The 20,858-nt window shown below is 53.3% G+C and overlaps 1 protein-coding gene across 6 annotated transcripts in view; it reads right to left on the bottom strand.

The window, feature by feature from the left end:
• Positions 1-20,858, bottom strand: part of ZNF609 (zinc finger protein 609) — a 73,317-nt gene that overhangs the window by 30,538 nt on the left and 21,921 nt on the right. The window contains exon 1 of one of the 6 annotated variants that reach the window (XM_076348630.1): positions 16,623-16,630. The exons of the other annotated variants lie outside the window; for them this stretch is intronic. The gene's annotated coding sequence lies outside the window, so the exon portion shown is untranslated. Of the gene's footprint in view, positions 1-16,622; positions 16,631-20,858 lie in introns of those variants that run through there. 6 annotated transcript variants of the gene reach the window in all.

Raw genomic sequence — 20,858 nt, 5'->3', positions numbered from 1 at the left:
CCGCCCGCAGGCACGCTCCTCCTTGAGAGCACTCGATGTAAAAATAGAAAAATAGCTTCAAGTGGCTGCTTCACCGGCTCCTCCGGACCGTAGCGAAGGGAAGAGCTTGTATCTGAAATCCAAATAAGCCCCCACACCAAAGGGGATGCCGACACCACCCATGGCTGAAGCTTTCTTCCAGCCCAATTAAGCTCCAGGAAGGTTTTTAGCCTCTAACCTCACGTTTCTCAGGCTGCGTGCAGGGATACCCACGGGTCACCGAATTCCAGCTAACGAGAAATCGCTCCCCTTTGCCATGAAACAAAGCCCAACGCTTGTTTTGAAATGAGAAGGAAAACAGTCACCACCAAAAAAACACCGTACGACAGCAGCAGCCGCTGTGCCTCTTTCCACCCAGCAGCACCTTTTGCACATACATGTGCAAAAACGAGATGCTGGGGCTGGCGAGCACACGGGTCAGGGCAGCAGCAGAGCTGAAAGCCAGCCAAGGTTACATTCAACCAACATGCTGGATTTTTAGCTAGCACCCCTAAAATAAAGCAAAGATGCTGCTAGAGATAGACCCACCGTAAGCAAGCCCAGATCTTCACCGATTTTATTCCCCGCCCCATTGAAATTTAATTGATGCTTCAAATTAACAGCCAGCTAAGGCAGAACAATCCTAACATCATGAAAAAGAGCAGAAGAATAATAATAAATGCGGGCATTTTAGCACCAAGGATGCCACGCTCGAGGCGCCCTGCCGTATATCGGGCTTTGCTGGCCACCGTGGCTCCGAGCTCGGGACACCCATCATTAAAAATCAACCGTTCCCCTGGGGCCGAGAGGGATCACGGTGCTCTCAGCTAGAACAGGCAACCCGTGGAGGAGAACACAAGTCCTGTTTGGAAAGATGCAACAGAGTCGTAAGCCAGAGCCTGGAGGGTTTTTAAGCCCAGCAAGGAGGGCATAAATAGAGGGAGCCCTTGGCAGGATCAGGGAGTGCTGATGCTGCACCCCGAGCACCCCAGTTGGCCTGGGAAAGCAGCGATGGGTTCAGCGAGGGAAGCCCACCACAGCTGCTGAGCACCCCAATGCCTGCACGCGGAGGTTCCCAGCTGCGGAGAGCTCTTCCAAGGCAAAAAAAGTTAACAAGGAGCAAGCGCTGGGGTTAATTACCTGCTGGCTGCACATTTCCACCTCCCCCACCCTCCCCTCCTGCCTTGATGAGAGGTGGGAAGGGATCAGGGAGCCCTCATCTGCCCCCCAGGGCTTTCCATACCCAACGGTTGGCTTTGAGGGACAATTAAAAAGTCCTCTTGCCCCAAGAAATGCTGAGGGTTCAGAGCTGGACTCCGCCAAGGGTTCAGAGCTGGCCTGGAGGCCATGGGTTGGCATCACATGCTGTTCAAGTCATCCTTCTGGTTGCTTCCGTAAAAAGGATGCCCTTATCATACAGGGACCCTGCTACCCTACAGCACCACATTCCCAGGCTCCTCGGGAAGTCGATCCCAGTGTTTTTTGGTCTTTGATTCCTAATTAGGGGTGCTGTGGGTTTTTTTTTTTCAAGTCCCGGTTCTTGGGGAAACCCAAAAATACAAAACCAAGGCAAGTGGGACAAGGCAGGATACCAGAGTCCCGCTCAAGAACATCACTGTCACATGCCTGTCCTGGATCAGCGTTGTGACCCAACGGCAACCCGTAAGAGAGGATTCCCCATTACCTATGGGATAGTCTTCCAGAGCTTACACTGGAAGCTACCGGACTACTGCAATGGTAGGCCAACAGCTTTAGATACCTCTACTTCAGCCTGAAGAAGCAGAAATGCACTCCTGCCTGGAATAAACCCATCTGACCTTTAATCACACCATCTCTCTTGAAAACACAGAGATGGCGTGTCTGTACACATTCATCTACTCTTGCCTTGTACCTGATGGAAAGGAATAACAGCTTTTTGTTGACAATAATCATATGAGACATCATTTGGACTGAGGGAGAAGGTCCCCAATGTGCCCACTAGCAGCTCCAGGACGCCAGAGCATGCTAATGGGCTGCTTGTCTGCAGACAGCAGGGCTACCCCAGGTCGGGGCTATGAAGAAGGGCACTGGCCAGGGAGCGGCACGGCTTTGCATAACTGTAGGACACCCTGGGAGCGGGCAAGAAAGAACACACGAAGGCAAGAGGCGGATGGACAGATGGCTGTTTGGGGCAACTCCCATGCTTAGAGTGGTGTGGGGCAGCAAAAGCCCTCCTTGCCCTCACCACCCATCGCTTTGGGTTTCTGCCAACATCTGCACCTGATGGTGGCTTTTGTCAAGAAGAGGCAGAAGGTGACACCCCAGCGCCTGCCTGAACATCGCCAAGCTCCTCTCCGCAGCAGATGCCGTGGCCACATCCCCTGAACAGTATCACGTAGCTCATGCACCAAGGAGCTCCCCAAGGGCATCCAACACAACGCAGCCCAGTGGCACAACCCAAGGACACAGTCCTTGGCCAACCCAACCCACTCCCACCACGAAAGCAGAAGTACAGCGGCCAAAAAAAAAAAAAAAAAAAAAAAAAAAGAATTAGGAAGCAAAGCACAGCATTTTGGAGAGGCCATGCCGCCCCAGACCTGAAGCCAGGGAGGCCTCTGCTCAAGGGATCAAACACGCATGGCAGCAGAGACTGCCAGGAAAGGAGAGGGGCACAGCCGATATGTCAGATCCAAAAGATGCTTCTTGGCCATGGAGACTGAAGACAAAACACTGGCGTTTGAACGGCACTGCCTCGGAGAAGAAAGGTGATGGCTGCAGGGATGAAAGCCTTAGCAAAGCTGGATGGGGACTAGGAAAGGACCAGGGGCTCGGAGGTATTCAACAGGATTAGAGCTGAAACTTGGTAAAAAGCCAAGAAATTATTCCCTTCGCGTGGAGGAACGCCACCACGGACACGATGGAGAAGGGGATCTGAAGAACGTCCCTGAATAAGGTAATAGTAACCAAAGGAACACAAATAAGGACGTAAAAAGCCAAAGCAACACACCAAAGCCAAAGGGCAGCGCTGGAGGAGCAGCACAGATTTCCAGAAGGACCAAGTGAAGAGACCAGAAGACACACAAGGTTTCAGAGACAGAGAGGAGGGCACCCAGTTGGAGTCACGCCAGGGGACACTGCCTTCGGCAGAGCTACGCAAGCAGGGAGAGATGTGGCATGCAGACTAGTGGAGGAGAAAAGCCTTTCTCCATTATATTAGCAACCTCCCGTCCCACCCAGAGTGGAGCAAACATCTTCTGTGCCCTCTCCGGCCTCCATGCCAGCAGCCTCTGCAGCTGCTGTCCTCAGACATTACTGAGACGGGGTCCTGTTCCTTTAGCTGAGCATCTCCCATGGTCCATGGCTATCACTCTTCTTCCCTTGAAAGCCAAGAGACCGTGACTCATCAGTCATCCAGCTTTTGCTGCTGCACAAATGATCCCCAGCCCCACAAGATGTCCTACCCATCAGTCATCACAACCTCAGCCTGGAAGCTGCGAGACGCCCCAGAGGCAAGAGGAAGAGTGCAGCCAGCCCTGGCTCTGCTGGCGAGGCGCTGACCCATGCAAACCTCATGCACACGTTAAACCAAAGGCCGCTCTGGAGCTGGAAACTTGGAGATGCCCCTACTTCTGCTGCCTTGGGAGTGTTTCTACCAGCCATCACAGCACAAGCAGCTGCATATCCCACCCTTCTACTAAAACTCACTCTGCCTGACCACTCTCCCACCCTCCTCCATGAGTCCTGCCTTGGCCCATCCAATGCTACGTGCTTTCCAGTCTGGATACGGCCGTGATGGGACAACCAGTGCCACAGTCCTCCCAGGGGCCAAGCCCAGCTCAGGGTTTCAGCTCCAGCATTTCATGACCATACCAAGGCCGCAGGAGAACGTGCATCGCAGTTGGAGAGCGGGAGGATGCTCTGGAGCATGGAGACCACCCAAAAAAACCAAAGCGGTGGCCTCCCCACCTTCTGCTTCCCCCACATAGGTCTTCTCCAACCTTGGAGGCTTTGCCCAGCACTTCATCAGGCTGACGCATACAACATCGCACTTAGAAACCAAACCCTGGTCCCCAAGCAAAGGAAAATACACATTTTCCATTAGACGTCAGCTGCAAGAAGCCAGCCAGCCTCTGCTCCAGCTCGTTTGCGTCCTCAGAGGCAGCAAGAGTCAAACAGCCACCTTCTCGGGCCAGGAGAGACACCCCTGCTCCAGCCCCGGCTCTGCCACTTTCCCTGCTCTGGGAGGACCGTGCGGCTGCTGCCCAACGCTGCAGGCAGGAGCCAGCCAACACGGGGACCAGAGCTGCTTTCCTGAGCCAGCAGCTCCCACCCTCCTCGCACGCAGGCAGAGGAAGACCCCGGAGGAGGGAGGCGAGTGCAGAGACTGCAGACACATCTTGTTTTAATTGCATCAGCAATCGCTAAGCAATTAATGGCAGGGAGGAGGAAGAACAGGGCACCACGAGAGAGAAAGGGACGCAGCAAGCAAGGGGAAACAATTTACTCTTTCCCTAAGGAGAGGGGCACTATTTACAGCTGCAGCTGCGGTGGCCTCACCCACTGCATCCCGCTCCCAGAGCATCTCTTGAGCTGTACCCAGACCACTAATGTGGCTTTCTTTGTGCTTTAAGCCCCAAAGTCCTTTTCCTGAAGTCATCTCTTAGCCCCATACAGAGGTCTCCGACCCTCCCACATGCACAAACCCTCCCGCACGCTTCCCAGGAGCCAGAAGCCATCGCAAAAAACCCAGGTCAGGCAAACACCACCACCAAGGGCGAGCAGGGATGGGAGATGGAGCTTCCCACCACCATGCCGGCGCTCTGGTCTGCAAAGGCACCGCAGTTCCCACCCAAAAGCACTGCCTAGTCCCCATCATCACACCCTGACCGTCCCACTGACTGCAGCAAGCAGGAGAGTAAAGCTCGTCCCTGGGAGACGTCATCCTTCAAAGCCTCCATGGCTTGATCCCAGAGATTGCAGCTCCCCAAACTCAGCCTGGAAAGTGGAGACGCTGGGATGCCAGAAAAGCATCATCGCCAAAAAGCAGCAAACCAAGAGCCAGGATCCGTGACCAGCTTCGCTGCATATTTAGCCACAAGAAGCAGATGCTTAAGGAAAAGCCTGAATACAGTAGCACCAACAGCTGGAGCAAAAACCTTCAAGGAAGGGGAGATCAAGCAGGAGCTGCTGGTCTGATCCCCAGCTTGAAAAGCCGGCCCTGAAAGGAAGGCAGACAAACGAGGAAAGCATCCATGGGAATTGTCTACCAACCGGTTTGTAGCCTTCTCACCTAACCCTCCTCTTCATCATGTCTGGCAGCCCAGCCCAGTGATGTTGCCTGCTCCAGGATGGCAAAGTCAGGCAGCGGCAGTCTCCCCATGCTCAGCCGAGTGCAGGCAGGCTGGCAGCTCTGCTCGCCTCTGCTCCTGCTGTTGGAATAAAGTGCTACGGCAATTTTTTGCTCTGTTTAGTGAGTGCTGGGGACTGCCAGCACTCACAAAGCTCAGGGCCTCACCGTGCCCCCGCCAAGCGATTCCTGATGCAGTTCATCCAGCGACGGAAAACGGCTTTCTGCTCATTAACAAGCCTGTGCCGAGATCAGGGGATTCATCCCCCCTTGCTCCCTACAATAGACAGGACAGCCTGAGACATCCCAAAACCGAACTCCAGTAACCCATCAAGCATGGAGCCAAGCAGAGTCCCTGGCCAGATCCCAAGCCCTCCTCCTGCTTGTTAGCAAACCTGCTGGTGGCTTCAAAAATCCAATGAGCTGGGCTCTGAATTCAGGTACGGTTGGAGGAAAGGCACAAGACGCTCTGTGCCGGGAAGCCGCCGGCTCGAGCAGGGAGCTGGCAGGAAAGGCTCAGCTGGCAGCAGAGGCTTCTCTCCGAGGACACCCACGGGAACAGCCCGCTTAGTACCCCCAAAGGAGACGCCACAACATTTCACTGCATTGATTTCACTGTTTCTAGAAAAACGTTCAGAGGCACACACCCCATTTCCAGCACGCGGTTGCTCCTGGGTCAGTTCGTGACCGATCCCCACACCAGTGGGGAGCTGGTGTAGTTCAAACCATATGAGCTGGAAACCTGGTGCACCCCAAGGCTGAGCACCAGCCAACTGCTCGAAATCCAAGCTTTGCTACAGCAAAACCATCCTTCATCCACCGATCCTTGGCTTTTAAAGATTTAGGCTGTCGGTTGGGGTTGGGTGGCAGTCCCGATGTCCGTAAGATGTCCTCCACGTCACAAGGAGCGCAGGCAGAGGGGTGAGCCATGCCTCCAGCCTGCGGTTTATTAGATTTACTTTCTTTGCTCGTCCCTTGAGAAACCACGTTAAAAGAGGAGAGGGGACTGGAAGGGAAGCCTGCCCTGCCTCCTTGCCTCGGGCAGACTCCGATCACAAGTAGCACGCTCACCCAGCAGCGAGGAGCAATCGGGTAGCTTCGTGGCAGATACTGAATTTGCCAAGAAGCAGGAGAGAGGCGCGAAGCACCGGCAGCAGCAGGCAGTGATTTATAAAGCCGACGTGCCTTTCCAGGTAACATATCGATAGAAGCCTCGCCTCCTCCGCGGGCGGGGAGCCAGGCCGATTATCTGTCATATGCTGCAAGACGTGGTGCCAACAGCCAAGCCGAGATCACCCAGCTTGTTTGCAAAAAAAAAAAAAAAAAAAAGAGCCAGGCAGATTCAGGCAACCGCCTTTTGTTCAAGCCCGTGCTTGCCGGTGGTAGGTGAGCAAGCACATCAGCCTGCATGAAAGCATGTAACGCCTGGAGGCTGATCCTCCCTCCTGCTCCTGGAAGGAGCGATGGCAACCAGCAAGCAGGAGCGCTGCTCATGGGAGCAGCTCTGCAGCTGCCCGACACCTGCCCGTGGGTGTTCTCCCACCTCGACTCACCCCAAATTCAGCCCCAGGGTTTTCGTGGCGCTACAGGCTTCGGTGGCAGAGCTGGCTGCTCCATGAATCCCGCCGCTGGTGCGACGGTGCCTGAACACAGAGCTACGCAGTCCCTTCTCCTGCGCTGCCAGGCAAGGAGCGAGCAGCAAAACAGCCTGTGCAAAAAGAGGGTGTTCACAGGTCCACTCTCACAAGCCACGTGGCTTTCACAATTAGTCTGTGCTAACAAGCACACTGATTTTTTTTTTTTTTTTTTAAGAAATCAATTTTAAGAAATCAATTTTTCAGAAATTCAGATTTATTACAGTGTTTCCTCTGCCAGACCGGAGGGATAACCTGAGAACCACGTGCACCTGAGTCAGCCGAGAGTCGCCCAGCTGAGCCATTGCAGCTTGAAGGACACAAGCTTCTGGAGCTGCCGGCTGCCAACGCCGTATTAACCTTTTTTTCCTTCCTTGTTTTACCAAGTAATCCCCAGACACAGCCACTCTGCGGCAAGATGCCATTCGATATTCCTCAGGGAGTCTCGGAGCCTTTCCTCCCCCTGGGATCAAGAGTGGGAATAGGTTTGCGGTGCTTGTTTGACAGCCCCGGAGAGCAAGTGCAATGCAAATCCCATCACTTCCAAAGCGTATTTCATCCAGAGTTTTAAGAGAGAAACCAAATTACATGGGAGAGAAACTCAAGACATGCAGGTTAAGACTTTGAGAAGCGCTCACCGATTTTTTGTTCCCTTGGGTTCTGCCGAATGCCTTAGAGGATGCCGATTTTCCGAGGAGGGGACATTCAGAGATCCTCCAAAAGAAGACGTGCAACAACTGAAGCACCTAACCTAGTCACTGATGAAAATATGACCCAAAACAACAACACGACCTTGTGTTTTGAAGGAATAAACAAACCTGGAAGAGCCAAACTGTCAGTGCACCATCATCATCGCTCAGAGTGAAACAGCTACACAAAGATTTGAGGGTTCGGGTACAGAGAGGTGAGCATGCCTATGGAAAAAGCTTTATTCTAGCTTTCTAGCCCATTTTGGCCCCACCAGCTGCATGTCCAGCCCACGTAGACCAGAAGCAAGGCCAACACATGCTGCCCCACAGGACAGGAGGCTCCTCGGAGAGGTGAGACCTCAGCCACGTTGAATCTAAGCAACAAATCTTCACCCGCGACTTCAAACAACATGACACACTGGGAACCTGTCATTAGGTAATTGAGAACCTGAATATTTTTACACCTAGGATATATCACTGCAGGCCACGCACAAGCGAGCCACCCATTGCTCCACAGCAATGGTGGGGGAAGCCTCCAGTGCCAGCCAAAAATGGGACCAGGAGCTGATGATCTGGGAACAAAAATAAAACCTTGGGGTTGTGAGCCAGGCTCTGTCCCAGCCAAGCTTGCGTGCTAGAAGTTTAAGAAGGGGGTTGTTTGCTGACAGCTTAAAGGATTTAAGGGAAGGATTAACCATGGCTTTGCTGATGAGGGAACCAGTGGCAAACTCGGAGCAATCCCATGAGGATGGGGAGAAGCTGGAAGAGGACAGGGAAAGGGGGAATGAGCCTACAATGGCAAAAACAACAGGGACAGTTTGCTTTGCATAGGGAACTCAACCAGGAGCTGCTCTTCCAGGCATTAACATCCTTCACTTGCTGTCCACCAAATACGGTGGACAGCTCTGGAGTCCCACCTTCACAGGAGAGCACTGGATCATTTGGGTAACCGAAGGTGCCCACATGCTGTACAAGTGAGAACATCACAGCCCTCAGGCATGAGTAAAGGTGCCCAAAAAGAAGAGAGTGCAGAAAGCCTGGAGCAGAAGGACGTGGTGGTGGGAGTCCTAATCTGGAGGTGTTGTAGGAGGGAAATCCTGCTACAGAGCAGCAGGAAGCAAGGAACCACAGATCGGCAGCACTGGCTGATCCAGGAAAGCTTCACATTTGTTGCCTAAGAGCTCCATGAAGTGTTTAGAGCCAAATCAGGCTTATATCCAGGTGGATGTAACAGATAAAAAGCAGGAGGCGGCAGATCTGCTCCAGATCGGCAGAGGAACACACAACTGCAGGGGTTCGTTCCAGCAAGCACGGGATGCTGGTCGCCGGGATCATACGTAGACAGATCGATGGACTGGTCTGGCAAGCTGGAGCCCGGCAACTAGGGCATGCTCCAGCTGGGCGCAGCTAATCTACCCACTCAACCCGCTCCAGCTGCTCAGCAAACGAGCACGGTCCCCTTAAGAGAAAGCGCAATCAGCACAGATTTAGCTGGAAGAGGGTGGGGATATCGCTGAGCTCCAAGCCATGGTCTGAACCTTATCTGCTGCTTTAATACCTATCAGTGTTGATACAGATTAAAGGATTAGTCAGGATTACTGAAGGCAACCCCCCTCACCCCAGGCAGCGAGGATGGGCATGGGTGCGGTGCAGCTCCAGCATTCCCCTCTTGTGCCCACAGCCCTTTGCGCTGCACCCTCGGGAGAGAAGGAGCCTACTGAAAGTGTGGCGAGGAGGCTCTCCATGAGCGACGGCAGCCTTGAAATATCAACCCATCCACAAGGGAGCGAGACTGGGCTCTCCGGAAAGAAAACAAAGCGTCGCCAGCCAGAATCCCAGCAGGACTCAGGTTGGTTGTCCCTACGGTTGCCTACCAACACAGGCCACGTTCAGCAAGTCTTCATGGACCGGCACCACCAGCAGAAGAAACCATCCCAGCATGCTCTATCCACAGCTGCTCATTCCTACCCTGGCCCAAAGCCCTCTTTTACCAACACAAGCATTTGTGCAGCGTTGGGAAACCGCCTGGTTAAACCTGCTTTTGACGTCGCTCGGCATAGCTTTTAATTGGATCATTTCCCTGACCCAGTTCCCCACACGGTTGCACAAACCCTTGAGCATCAGTGTGGGAAGAGGTGGCCGAGACAGGCAGGACACCTCCTAGTGTAGCAGCAAAGCTCCAATGATCACGCAAGCAGGCAGGAAAGTTCCTGTGCCCAAGCTCAGGCTGAACATGAACTTTGTGAGATTTCCCATCTTCCAAGAGATCATAACCAAATATCTGCTGTGTCCAGAGAGCTGTCTCCTGAAACCTGTCTGGGCTGAAAGTGGTTCAGGACAACAGGAAAGACTGGAGATCCCAAAGCAGAGCAATACCCCAACGCTGCCTCCTGTCCCCACATAACCTGCTTCCTTCTCCAGGCAGGAGCCATCAAGTAGGAAGACCACGGCTGTGGTCTTCACCTGGGCAGCAGGGAGGACGGCAGGACCTCACATCTCAGCCACTCATCATCCAGGACAACCTGACTCTTAAGTGTAAAGGCACAAAGAGTAGTGGCAAGCCCCCGAGCAACGAGTGAGCTGTGTGTAGGCACTCAGAGGACGCCAACAAGGAGAGCAGGCTACAACATGGCAGAGGAGGTGTAACAGTCCACTTCTGATGTTCGGACAGATTTATGGAGGAGCTAAGAAAATGAAGGCTTTTCATTTTGGGACAGTTTAGCTGGTCAGCACAGCTGCGGTCTCTATTCTTCACACTCAGCTTAGGAGAAAACAACATCCCGAGATGCAGGTGTGCTTCGGCACACGCCCACATGCTGACACTGCCACTTTCACATGCAAGTTGGCTTTGGTAGGACACCCTGGCAGTAAGGAACCACTGGGGCATGTGAAAGGGAGTGTTTTACATGGCTGGCCTGCCTCCTTTACCAATGAATCCCAATCCAGCGCCTCCAGGCAAAATCTTCGTGCTGAACTTCATCTCAAGCATGGGAGGCTCTCGTAGAGCACCACCCGTCCAAGGGGTTTGCAAGTCAGATACTGCTGAGACCAAAAGGTGGAACCAAACCTGGCACCTCTGGTTCCCTTGCTTCCCCTACAAGGACAACGGGTGGGAATGGCAGAGGCGCTGAAGCAGTCAGAGACAAGACGACAGACTTAGATGCTGGGGGAAAGACCTGCAGAGCAAGACACCACCGTTCTGAAACAACCACCTTCCGGAGCCAAGCTCAACTTCCCTGGGTTGCTCACACTCACATCCATGTGCCAGCACCCCATGTCCTGCTGTGATTCAAGCAGGTCATCCTTCAGACCAAGCTGCAAACCCAAGGCAGTCCCCCTGTCCCCCCAAAAGAAGCAGCTCCTCTGCAAGGTAGCTCTGCTCCCAGCGGCTGGCTTCTTCCCAGCAAAATACCACCAGGCTGCAAATGCCCCAGGAAGGCATGTGAAGCCCAGGCCACATACTGTTAATGTGCTCATGAAAAATGTACACAGATAAAAAGATCTCTTCCCCCCACGCAGAGAAGGTCTGAGTAAGGGGAAGGACCAAAATCTTCACCAAATTGATCACACTTCACTCAGAAATACACACTCCGTAAGAAACAAGATGAAGCGTCAAGACCTGCAGTACTAGACTTTCAAAAAAGCCTAATGAGCAACCCTACACTGAGATTTTAATTTCAGTCCAGAAAAAACAAACAACGTTTGCCCCACCAGGAACACACGAGCTGCAGAAGCTGCACTGGGCTGTCGGGTGAGCGCCTGCCAATAGCAATAAATCTGACACTGGAACGGCATTACAGCCCAGCGCCAGGACAGGTCAATTAAGCCCTTACAAATTCTTGGCCCAGATGGAACAGCGGCTGCTTTCAGCCCCACTGGGTTACAAGCCAGCTGGAGTCCTCCAGCGAGTCTCCGGAGCCGGGCTCCATGTCCTGCCCCACTCTTGCAGCATGGCTCCTGGCCAGCGTGGATGTGTTCAGCCGTCCCAGGGCTTTGAGGAGCTCTGCAGGCAGAGCCACCAAGCCTGATGGTGCTTTCCAGAGTTCATGTTTCTAGAGCCAAGAGAAGCCCCTGAGAAGGAACATGCTGTCCCACCAATACGTCCTTCTCCAAGTTAGTATCAAAACTGTTTATGGAGTCAAGGCTATCAGTCATGACTTCAATCCTCTGCTCACCGGCGGTGGTGTCATCCCCTGGTTGCACTCACCCTTCGCTCCTGCTCCCTCCAAAGCCGCTGGTTGTTTTAAATGAACTCGAGCGGTGGCACACTCAAATCCTGGCTTTGCATATTACTCAACGGGACATGACAGCCACCAATGTTCTCACCAGGAAAGTCCCACCTACAAAACATGAACCCTAAGGCTTGACGGGATACGCAAGCAACCAGCCAAGAGGTTCAGAAGAAAGTCCTAAAAGCATGCTTTTCTTAATGGCGCCTTAAGAGTTGTTCTGTATGCAGTTAATTGTGAATTAACCGAGCTGACCCAATACAACCAATCCCGGGTCCTTCAGGAGAGGCACGGTACAGCACAAAGCCAGGGTTGGATCCCATGCAAGCCAGGGGAGCACGTTAAGCTTCCTCCAGCGGACCTAACTCTGTCCCCTACAAAGCAGATGGCATCAAAAACATACTTTGCTTCATGGCCACACAACTCTGAAGAACACATGCCGCGTATACCTACATGTCTCATCAAGGAAGAAGTGTAGCTCCTTTTCACTGCACAAGTTGTCAAACAAAGTCACAGCATACGGACGTGTGATTTTTAGCGAAAACACTGCCAGAAGGAGCATGACGAAGGGGGCAGAGTTAAGGCTGCTGCACTCAGCTTAGCTCTGCACTTCCCAGGTGCTGAGAGCCAAACACTCAACTCCGATGCTGCACCAACCTACTTTTCAGATGGCTCTTCATACAATACCCTAAAGATCATCCACATCACGTTGTCACCTTAACACCTAAAGTTATGCCAGCTATCAGGCTCAGTACGTCGGCTTTTTGCAGGCTCAGACAGCATCCCGAAGGAGCAAAAGCAATTCATTGCGGGGGGCGAGGAAGATGGATGCGTGCATCAGCAGGTTCCAGACTGTTCCCATCAACCCGACCACGTGCATGCAGATCCCTCCTCTCAAGGATTCGGTCACCTCAACCACAATTTCCTGCAACTTCCTGACCACTATTAGGTCATCTCATGCAGCACGTGACAAACTCAAACACTCTCGCGGAGAATTTATAGTCCTATAGCCCCCAGCAGGAACGACCAGCTGGAGCACTTGGGGGCTTCCTAGGGTTGTTCATTGTGCTCACCCACAAATTGTTTTACAAGAGAAAGTCCCGAGAGCGCTACTTAGTCTCAAGCAAAGATTATTTTTGGCAGCTTTATCAGAACAGTTCTCACTCCCTTAACCTCTTCTTGGATGAAAGCACATTTAGAAAAACAGTCCAGATGTTGGAATATCAATAAAACAAAAAGCAACAGTACAATGCAGTCTTGAAGAGCCCTTTACAAATAAACACAACTTTGGGGGGGTTTCTGCTCAGCAGCGCCAGACCCACACTCATAAACCAAAACTAAATGCTCACCTCACCTGGAATCAGAAAATAAAAGCTGGTTTGGGTTACCCATCTGCAGGACACGCACGCAAGAACCACTCCTGCAGCTCTCCTTCCCCTAAATGGTCAAGCGACTCGTACCGCTCAATGGATTTTTAATCAAATTTTCCAAAATAACAATTTACAGAAGGAGTTACAACTGAGCCAAACCCCAAAATGAGAAACTCGAGCTGGGAAGATGTTATGGGAAACTCGCCATCAGCTCTAAGCAAGGGTCTGGAGAGCTGAGATTAATCTCCCGTCATAGCAACAGGTTTGTCCAAGCAAGGAGACACTCCTCACGCATGCCTCAGTTTGAACCCGGAGGTCACCCACGAGGGCTTTGAACCTCACAGCAGCATTTCCCACACCCAACAACATTTACCATTGCCATCAACCTTCTGTGATTCTATGGTGCTAAGTTGGTTTGAGTTGGGAGGGACCTTCAAAGATCTAGTCCAACCCCCTGCGATGCGCAGAGACATCTTTCACTAGACCAGGTTGCTCAAAGCCCCGTCCAACCTGACTGTGAACACTTCCAATGATGGGGCATCCACAACTTCTCTGGGCAACCTCTTCCAGTGTCTCACCACCCTCCTCATAAAAACATTTCTTCCTTTTTTCCAATCTAAATCTACCTTCTTTCAGTTTAAAACTGTTACCCCTTCTTTTGTCACTACAGATCGTGTTAAAAAGTCTCTCTCCATCTTTCTTATAAGCCCCCTTTATATATTGAAAAGCCACAGTAAGGTATCCCCAGAGCCTCCCCAACTGAACAAGCACAACTCTCTCAGCCTTCTTCCACAGCAGAGGTGTTCCAGTCCTCTGACCATTTTCATGGCCCTTGTCTGGACCTGCTCTGACAGGTCCGTGTCCTTCTTGCACTGGGGACCTCAGAGCTGGATGCAGTGCTTCAGGTGAGGTCTCATGAGAGCGGAGTAGAGGGGGAGCATCACCTCCCTCCACCTGCCAGATACGCTTCTTTGGATGCAGCCCAGGAGATGACTGGTTTTCTGGGCTGCAAATCCACATTGCCAGCTCATATCCAATGTGTCACCCACCAGTATCCTCAAGTCCTTCTTTGCAGAGTTGCTCTCAATCCATTCGCCCCCCTAGTCTGCACTGATAGTGGGGATTGCCCCGATCCAGGTGCAGGACCTTGCACTTGGCCTTGTTGAACTTCATGACATTCACATGGGCCCACTCCTCAAGCCTGTCAAGGTCAACTTCTTAAAGAAATCCAACCATATCACACTACTGCCCCAATCTGCAAGGCCACTATTACTATAAATTAAGCAATCTTCTCCTCTCAAGCCACGCTGGCCATCTCCAGCAGGTCTGGGATGACTTTCATCAACGGCTCCCAGAGGACTCTGCCTCATTTCCAGCTGACAACAAGTCTCCAGCACGTTGAAAAAGGCTTATTTTCTCCCTCCTCTCACCCAGCCCAGGGCAGGCAGGAACACTTAACGTGATCCCATTAAACCGGCCAGAAGAAACCCAACCCACCCGAGCCACGGCCCCATCTCTGCCCTTTCCATTCATCGGCAATCTCAGCATGAAGCGCGGTTGTCAGAAGATTTCTTGGGTTTCCTTAAGTTCTTCTGCCAAGTTCTGATTAAAATCCTCCTAAGTGGTTTTCTCTTTATTCATTTGATTTCCTAGAACTGAGAAGTAAGGCGGACCTGAGAGCAGTACTGAGTGCTGGCGCTAATAGCAACTGACACAGCCAGGCCATCCGAGTCTCCCACGCTGGCTCGTTAGGATCAATGGGAAACTGAAAGCAGTTCTCTTCCCATCTCCCGTATCAGACCATCAGCTCCCAGAGGAGACTGGGTTTTAATGGCCCCACTTGCTGGCGGGAGGCTGGAATCACTCGGTTGACGTGGGCTGCTGAGGCACCTCTCGCTGGACACTGCTTTAGAGCCGCGTTTGAAACGGGTTGAGCGGTGAGGATGGTTCCCAAGGGCTTTTGGGCAATGCACAATGGCAGAGCAGTGGGTAAGGAGCAAAGCACGGCACCATAACACAGGTCTCCATGCCCAGATTTAACAAAACCCCGGTCCCCCACCCCAACTCCACATGCTCCGCTTCATGACAATGACTTCAAAAGAGGAGCCAACCTCTCATCACGGGCTCCTTGTGCTACCAGCTTGGGATCTGCACCAAATTGGACCCCCCTCCTTGCCCAGAAAATCTGGCTGCTTCTGTGGCCTGGAGGATGAAGCCATTGGTTTCTTGCCCAGAAACAACAGGCACCTGCAAGTCTGGTCGCTCTCGTTCCTGCGGCCAAAGGCTGGAGACCGTCAGGACACCACAAAGATGTGGTGCATCTCACCTGTCCTCTTCTCCCGGCCAAGAGCGGCTGAGGAGAGCCCCTTTCCTGCAGGAAGGCAGATGCATTTGATCCCAGGGCTCAAGCACACTGGGAGCGTCGGGCATGGCAGCAGTGCAACGGGAACCCCAAAACAGCCTCCATTCACACAACAAGAAAAACCAGAACCAGATCTGCTGCTGCCCTCTCCACTGCGTCTTCCACCTTTGAAGGGCCCCACAGAGGGAGGTGCTCCTGCCAGGAGCCAAGGCACTACTGTTGAGTACACAGCCTGGAAATCCCAAAATTTCCATCTTTTTAATGCCATGCACCTCCTCACGCCCATGGGGGAACAGGTAAACACTGAACCCACTTACAGAGACCACGCGGACAGCACACAAGCTGGCTCAAGCTACCATTAGCTACCATTGAGTTATCCATCGCAGGGAACATCAACAGCTCCTGTTTTCTTGTCTGTAGGATGGAGCAGAGAGGAGCACAGGCTATGAGCCCCTCAAAAGCAGGGCCTTTTGCGGGGATATGGCTCCTCCACAAAAGAACCAGGCAGCTATCCGGCAAAGCCATGGCACGTTCGGTCACCCTTATGCTGGAGGGTGGTTTCACATGCAGCCTTTGCTTTTCTGATGCAAGATCCATTCCCTGCAGAGCACGAGAGCTGAACCACCCACCCTCCCTGCTAGCAAGGGGCTTTAACTCTTCCCCGAGGTCAGGGCAGCTAAGAAATGCTCTGCTCGTGGCCGTAGAGTTTCTACCAAAAGGCTGGTTTCCTTCAAAGGGACATTCAACGCTCAGCCCCTCCAGCTCCCTTCACCCCGTACACAAATCAGAGTATTAATAGCCAGTCTGGAAGACCATAAAACACTAAATACCTAAAGAGTTCCTGTACCTTGAAATGTTAATGCTAAGCAAAAAAAGAAACCTTCCTGTTAGCAAACTGCTCGGCTCTGTGATATATATACACGATTGCCTTCCTCCCCTCCAAGCCACAGAACAGCAAACAGCACTCGAAACCCTAAAACGCCGCTCTACTTACAAGGCATCCTATAGATCTGCTCGTCTCCCCAACGTCCGGACGGGAGAGGCTTCGCCAGCACACACCAGCTCTTCTTGATGACTTAGTTACCACCTCAAAGAGCTGGCTGGCGCCCAGCCATCCTCCCCTTACAGGATCCTTTTCAGCCTTCCAAAGCGATCTCCCCCGGCCCCTGAGCACGCACAGCCCGGCCCCGGCTCCTTCCTCTTCTTCCAAGTCTCCCTTCCCCGCTCAACTGCTGGAGCTCAGGTCCGGCACTGATGTCCCTCCTCTCTCCCATGGCTTTACGCCCTTCTCCTTGCAAAGGGCCTCTCTCGTCTACGCCGTGAAGGGGACACAGAAGCACTGGCAAAGGGACCGGAGCAGAGACCTGGGATTGTGCGTCTCGCTGGGGAGGGTGGGTCGGGATCCCAAGCCGGCAGGGCAGCACCGGCTGGAAATACTTGCTTGGAGCTGGTATAGTCACTTTAGCTGCAGCTCTCAGCATGCACCATGCTCGGCGTGGGACCACGAGGACATTGCAGCCCCTTCGCCACACCACGCCAGCGATGCAGCATCCCGGCATCGACACCAGCTTTCGCAGTACCGATTATTTTTGGGATGCCCTCCCCAGGGAAGAAGCCCCTTTCAGACAACACACCCCATGCCTCCACTCGCCGCCATCCATGCACGAGCCGCCAGGCAGACACAGTTCTCCCTCCTCCAGCCTGGCCGGCAACTGGCTTGAACCCAGGACCAAGCCCCGGCTCCGGGGTCCTCTTTTGAGGGCTGAGCCCGAGGATGGCAACTGCCAGCCATACGGCACGCGGTTCACTCCGGAACAAGCCACATCCATCTGTTAAACAGATGAGCGGGGCCATTCCCAGCGCAGGAGGCAGCGTACCTGCATCCCAACAACCGGAGGGAGGGATGGGCGGCGAGCGGGAGATGTCTGGGAACAGCGTTCGTTTGCATAGCACCTGGGGAAAAAAATCACAACATTGCATTTACATAGCTAATTGGGGGAGCGAGCTCGCCGGAATGAAATTACTTTCTGGCTTGAGAAAAAAAAAACCAACATCACAACCACAGGATTTGTAGCTGTAATGATGCCTTCTCCACCCGGAGCACCTTGGGTGCTCTCCCCGATAAAGTTCATGCTTGTGCCTAACAGGGGAGCATCCGATCCATGCAGAGGATGGGGGAAACTGAGGCACAGAGACTCCAGTGTTTGCATCAAGGAAGGGCAGCCAAAAGCCCCAACAGCTCCTCTTGCTCCCTTGGCGCCGGACAAAAACTGCTTTTGAGTTGTATCACAACCCACCCTCCTGACGGGATGTAAAACGTAGCGACCTCCATGTCGTGAACAGAAATAAAGCTTAAGCCTGCAAAGCAGGCTTGCTCTCCGCATTATTCATCGTGGCACACTTCAAGAGACCCCAAGTGAATGAGGGCCAGGCAATATTTTAAAATAAATCTAGACACTTACTGAGTTTTAAACCAATTTCAGTGTCAAGCACAGGGGAAACATCAGCAAGTATGAGCACGTGCCATTACCACACCGTATAAAAGCTTTGTGGTCAACGTCTTCCTGCAAAGGGATTTATCCTGTCCGCAGCGCGCTGGGATGGAGCCGGAACCGTTCAGCCAGCCGGGGGCAAGGACGGGGGCATGGGAGGAGGAGAGATGGACAGCACAGGCACCGTATGCCCTCCTGGGTTGAGCGGTGCTGGCCAAAGTCACTACGAGCCCTGTGAGAGGCCAGTGGCCAGGCAGAGCCCCCGACCCCAGACACCACAGCATCGCCCCAGCAAAGCCCCCGTCTCCAGCCCCAGGCAGCATCACCGCTGCCCGCGATCCCGTCCACCCCGGCGGCACGGCGCACCCACCTGTGCCAGCCCACAACCTGAGCTCACCCTAGAAAACCCCCAGCACGTTTATTTACATCAGATCAGTTCCCTGAGCTGCTCCGTGGGCAGGAATGAGTAACAGGGACAGGAATATCTCGAGCAGATGTTGTCACCAAATACAATATATGATCAGGCAGGCTGCTGGTAGCTTTAAACCGTTTCGGAGCCCGGCGACTTCTTTCCGGCCCTGGACTGTGTCTCCCCAGCTCTCCAACTCCAGCCGCTGGCTCAACACCTACGGGACCTGGGGTGGCTTTCCTCTTGCAGCCCAATGAGGACTCCAGCTCCAGGCGTTGATCACCACGAGGTGGGAACGTCACAAGAAGTCACCCCAAAAAGACCACTGCAATCACCTTTTGCAATGATAAAAGCTGCCTTTTATCCTGCACGGGGGTGCTGCCTGCCATCAGCTCTGAACATTTGGGTGCCCTCTCACCCAGCACATCTTCAAGGTCGCCTGCACACAAGGACTCACAGGGAAGATGGACTTCACAGCTCCAGCCTGAAGCATCCTCAAGAGCAGCGGCAGAGCAACACAGCGCTGTGTTTGCACGGCAAGCGTCAGGAAAGCAGTGGCACAGAAGACGTCGTGCTTGCAGGAAACCGGGAAAAGTCGGCGAATCCCCAACAAGCCAGCCTCAAACAGCAGAGGAAGGGAAAAGCAGGCAGCGCTTTGCTCCGCAGCCCTTTCCAGCGGCCTCCCCAGCTGCCGGGTGGTGGAGCAGCTTTGCTCATTAGCGGGTTATTCCTGGCACACTCCCCCTGCATCAGCTCCCCGGCAGGGCCGCAGGAGCAGCTCGCCAGGTTTTGAAGCCTTCGGGGTCGCGCAGCACTCGAGACACACGAATCTTCCTTTAAAGAAATCTCACTCAGGCAGATAAATGGTGCTGGGTAACTGGGGTCATTAGGCTAATAAGCAGCCACCACCAGCCTGGAAGCAAAGCAACAAACACGAGAGAGTCTACCCGAGCCAGTTAGCCTCAAAATCTGACCCATCTCAAGCAGTTACCGTCTCCATCAGAGGAGAAATCGGGTCCATGAGTCAGCAGGATCAATCACCCGCCAGCCTTTTCATCAAAATCTCTAATCAAAGCATCGGGGGGGGGGGGAAGCAGATTTGCAGCTCGCTCGCACCAAGGAAGCAGTGCACGGACCCCGTGGAGAAGGAGTCGTACCCCCTCTGTCAGCCTCCTCGTTAGCACGTTGTCATTCTGCGCTCACGCTTCGGGAATGGGGAGATGTTTTCTCTGCTTTCCCAGCGCGGCTCCATTTCCTACCGCCGTGTCCTTGACGTGGAGGCGCAGGTCCTGCTTCCCACTCCAGCGGAGACGGGGCTGCGTTTTGGCACGATGACCTATTAAACGGGATATGGCAACGCCAACGGGTTGGGCATCAAAACTAAGTCACCCCTTAACTAGTCCTTCCTAATGCTGCCAGCCAGGAAAGCAAATGGGGAGAGATGCAATTTTTCCTATATAAAACCTTCAGAGGTGGGATCAGCTGAAACTCCCAGCCTGCTACATCTAGTGGTTATTAAAAAAAAAAAAAAAGCCCACATATAAATAACCTCTCAGCAGGAGCCAAAACTCAAAGACTAACCCCATGGTTTTAAGTGAACGAGGCCAATTTCCTCCTTTGTAGCTCTTGACACATGTTGGCTGTGTGCCGCCTTGTTCCTGCAGCAGAAGGCTCTGGGCAGCGGGTCCAGGGACGATAAGGAAATGAGCGGTGTAATTCCCAAAGCCTCCCAACACAGCCCTGTCAGCAGCTCTGGAGGTGGCCGATTCCAGCGTGGCTGGAGAAAAGAAACCACGGCAAGAGGAGCCCACGAGAGCCGGCAGCTGCCTGCACCCCCCCACACACTTCCTTGAGCTTCCCGTGCTGCTCCAGGGGCTGTTCCCCGGAAAGAGCCGAGCCCTGCGGAGCGAGGGGTGAGAAGTAGTGCTGGGATGGCAGGAAAACGGCTTCTGCCTGGGGTTTTCAGTATGAGCGGGTCCCTACCCCAAACATTCAGCTTCCCGCATGCCCTAAAAATCCCAGGGGAAAAGTAATTACAGGATTAACTCCAGTTCTGAAGGGATGGATGGAGCGAGCTTTGGAGGGGGCTGTAAAGTAAAGGGTGGTTTCACCAAAATGCCTCCATAGGAGGTTTTCCTCCCAAACTCCGGCCCCAAGACAAGCAAACCCACGCCAGGTGCTACCCAACACATCTGGGTCGAAATCACAAGCATGTCTTCAAAGCACGAGGCTGGGACCAGCCCACAACGCCCCGTCCTGGCTTTGTCCCACATCAAGCGACTCGCCTTCCCAAAGCACCATCTCAAATGCAGAGGAGTGCTCTTCATCC

This window comes from Aptenodytes patagonicus, chromosome 10 (assembly GCF_965638725.1).
Source record: "Aptenodytes patagonicus chromosome 10, bAptPat1.pri.cur, whole genome shotgun sequence".
Classification (NCBI taxonomy): Eukaryota; Metazoa; Chordata; class Aves; order Sphenisciformes; family Spheniscidae; genus Aptenodytes; species Aptenodytes patagonicus.
The sequence above is the reverse complement of the archived record's forward strand: the minus strand, read 5'-3'. Positions and strand labels throughout refer to the sequence as shown.